We start from the raw sequence: 3,998 nt of genomic DNA, 5'->3' as shown, positions 1-3,998 counted from the left end.
TTGTACCTTGTGGAACGAAGTTCCAGCCAGCGTAGCCCGCGGGATCATTGCAGCACTCAAGCCCGACCACCACGTCAAGGTGGCAGCTTTAGGTCGGAAGCCGAATCAGGGAATGGAGATCAAGATAGACTAATTACTGCTGAGGCTGATACTTTCGTTGGCGGCTACGTCTACCCCCGGCAGCCACATTCATACCTGTAATAGGACATAGGTGACACAGTATTCCAAACCTGAGTTCAACCATCCCGATACAGCGGAAACGGAGTACGAAAAAGCCGCAGTTTACTCAGTACCAAGTACTGTTCGGCAGGGTTGTACGGGATCATAGCCGTCCGTGCATAAACACCACTTCATGATGGCTGTTTGAGCGACAGCATACACAGCAGTCTTGCCAGTCATGACTGGCGAAATCTGATCACCTCCCCTCTTTCGAATCGGTGGCTGATAGTTCCGGGACGTGGCTATTTATCTGTGGTATCCAGCTCTAGTGCAAACTGCTTAGAATGTTAGAAAAGCCCGGCTAGGTCATGGTAACTAGACTGTCACCACTGTCATGGAAAATGTGGTCAATCGGAGAGTATGATGCTTATTCTACAGGCCTGTCTCATCATGGATGAGAGTCACTGTGGTCATCATAATCAGGTTAAGGGGGGGACTCGAAAAATGTCTCTGTCGTCTGAATGACACCGTCTTTGAGAAGTTGAAAGCAACTACCTTCGCGTTTTCTATCAAGCTTAATCTAAACGCTATTCGGGAGAGTAGACGAACGGTGGTAGACGTTTTGATCGTGTGGAGTGAGGAAAAGCTGAAATACGGTGCTAGCAAATTTTTTTCTCTATCATGTCAGCCTTACATACCATCGATTGTGACTTCAATTCTCTCGTTCAAGAGCCAATGATTATTTCATATTGAAATATCTGCTTTCTTCAGTCCGTCAAGGCTGTTGTTTAACAAAGGTATTCGGCCTGATGCCTTCTTGAGTTTTCGAGATTTTAGCCGCCAGTTGATGATACATGTGAGAAAAAAGTTGCCCACAAAGCTCCAAGAATTCACCCCTATTCAGAGAATTATGTCTGCTCGCTATTTTGGGTAATCTAAGTGCTTAAGACACTTTGATGTAATTCAAGGTAATTCAAGGTTTAATGGTCTAAAAAGCAGTTAACTTTACAACGACCATAGGGTGAACGTATATACACAAAGGGACGCAAAAATATGCGTAATGTTTGCTGAGTATCACGTGGAGTTAAACAGTTCCAGATTCGGTTTGGACATAAGATATGCATCTAAATTGTTCTTGAAAATGGTTAAACTCGGCGAATGTACAACATTGGGAGGTAGGGAGTTCCAAATGAAACATACACGGACCCCAAAAAAGTTCCGTCGATAGTTCACCCTCGAGTGAGGTACCGCGAGCGAAAAGTCATGCCTCCTGCCCGTTCGTCGTCGACGTCGAACAAAAAGATTTTCCAGCGGATGATTAGGCATCTTCAGTACATTATATGTTAGAATTAGGTCTCCCCTGATGCACCGATAGTAGAAGTCAAATAGGTTGAGACTGGCAATCCTCTCTTCGTATGGTTTATTTTGTAATCCAAATGCTGCGGCTAACAGGCTGATATGATTCGGTTTTAGCGTGACATTCTTGAACGCCTTGGCAGGCAGGGATTACGGTCGAAGCGTTGCATTACATCTTTGTGTTTTCTTTTAAAGTTATCCGTATGAGGGTGCCCCTCGCGTAACGGCGGATACTACTGATGAGGCACGCGAGTAATATGTGGTTTCCCCTTAACTCCGCCTCGCGTTTTATGAAACGTGGGGTTTACTATGGAACGTGTGGTACTGCTTTGAAGCGTTTGCTTACAATTGCGTGGCAGTCAATGAATATTCACATGTGGGGATGTTCAGTTCTTAGAAATAAGGTGTAGATGAGATGTTTATTGTCCTTTCCAATTGTTTGTAACTGTTTAGTCGGTGTTTTCTAGTAGACCACTTCGTGACAAGGGGCTCTCCACTTTGCGCTCGTAGTTGCCCTACTCGCTAGGGTTTCATCGAATTTTAAGCAGCACACTACACTGGAAGGATGATTTGTTACGTTTGAGGGATTTCTGTTGTTAAGGCCAGATTGCTGGTTTTGTTTCGCTCCGGCTCGCTACTAGAGTTTGCCACTGTAGTTCAGAGTAAGTCGGAAAAACACCTAAGTAATGACACGGGGGTAGAGTGCGCACGCGGCCAACCGACCGCTTTCGTGGCTGGTAAGCGAATAACCGAGTCACATATCCAATCATCCCACAACGCTCACGCGAGCGAGCCAATCGGACACGCACCCAATCAGCCACTCAAGTTACACGCAGATCGATGGTTGAACGACGAACGGACACACACGCAAACTGTGACACACCGAAGCAGCTACTGTAGTCCTCCACCGCTAGATTTAGCCAACTTCAGCTTGGTAACGTTCGACCGGCCTAGCCGGCGCAGGCACCCTGACGCATCTGTGGTTGTTTCCAAACTTGCTTCACCCCGGAGTCCACCTGTCGGCTCAGGTGCTTGTTCCGCAACTGGTCGATGCTTCCTAGTTCTGATATGGTCTAAATAACGGCGTATTATCCTCCCGTCTTCTAACAGCATGTCGATAAGGTTACGGTTGGTCGACTTCACACATCCACGCACCCATTCATTATCTGAAGGCTGAAGTTTGACGTAAACCTCATCACTACCTCGTAATGTGCGAGGTCGGGCGTGTTTATCTGCTTTTTGCTTCATGGAACACTGCCGTTGTTTGACCTTAAGCGCCAAATCCGGTCGCAGCAGGTCCAAACGTGTTCGAAGTCTTCGTCCTCGCATAGTGATTAACCATGCCTAAAAATGATCCTAGTTCATGTTTATTCCTTGGTTGCGGTGCCTCTACTACTGGACGTATTTTCTCGGCTAGGGGGGCCAAACCCTCTGCACTGATGCGGAAACCCAAATAGTCCACATGATCCACCAGGAAGTCGTACTTTTCTTTCTTTATTCTTAGTCCACACTCCTTCAAACGATCAAGTACCAGTTTCAACGACTTTAAATGCTCCTCCATGGTACACCCGGTTATCAGAATATCGTCCAGATAGACGAACGTTTTAGGTATCTCTGCAATGTTTTCAATTGTGCGTTGAAATACGGATGGAGCAGAGTGGATTCCAAAAGGAAGGCGATTAAACATAAACAGACCTCTATGAGTACTGATGGCTGTAACGGGTTTCGCTTCCTCTGTTGGTTCCAGTTGCTCGTAAGCATGAGCTAGATCTAGTTTTGAAAAATATTTGCTCTTACCATTTGTGCGTAGATGTCTTCGATTTTAGGTAATGCGTAATGTTCTGAAGATGTTCTGGCATTGACCGTGGTTTTATACTCACCGCAAATTCTAACTGTGTCGTCCGGTTGCAGTACTGGTACAATTGGCGTAGCCCATTTCAAGAACTCCGTGGTTTGAATTATTCCTTCGTGTTGCAAACGGTTAAGTTCTTCTTGGACCTTTGGACGCATCAAGTGGGGGAGTGACCGAGACTTCAGAAGAGCATCACAAGGTATCCGATAGCAGCAAATCTTCATCAGTTAGCTGTTTGCACAATAGTTGCCTGCTATGGTAAATAGCTACACCACCTCCCCGAGAAATACGATCCCGACGAAGAAGCGTCATTCCAGGGATGGCAAGTTCGGTATCCGATAAGTGTGGCTGGAACCAAGTCTCGCTGATAGCAATCAAGTTTGGCAGATGCTTTTCACACAATTCAGATAATTCTAGAATCTTGTTAGTCAAGCATTGCGCGTTCGTGTATAAACAATTAACGGTGTCTATTGACAGCAGTGTTGGGCAGCCAAGTCTCGTAGCAATCAAGTTTGGCAGATGCTTTTCACACAATTCAGATAATTCTAGAATCTTGTTAGTCAAGCATTGCGCGTTCGTGCGTGTACATTTAATGGTGTTTATTGACAGCAGTGTTGGGCAGTACGCAAGA

Source organism: Opisthorchis viverrini (assembly GCF_000715545.1).
Source record: "Opisthorchis viverrini unplaced genomic scaffold opera_v5_223, whole genome shotgun sequence".
Classification (NCBI taxonomy): domain Eukaryota; kingdom Metazoa; phylum Platyhelminthes; class Trematoda; order Opisthorchiida; family Opisthorchiidae; genus Opisthorchis; species Opisthorchis viverrini.
The sequence above is the reverse complement of the archived record's forward strand: the minus strand, read 5'-3'. Positions refer to the sequence as shown.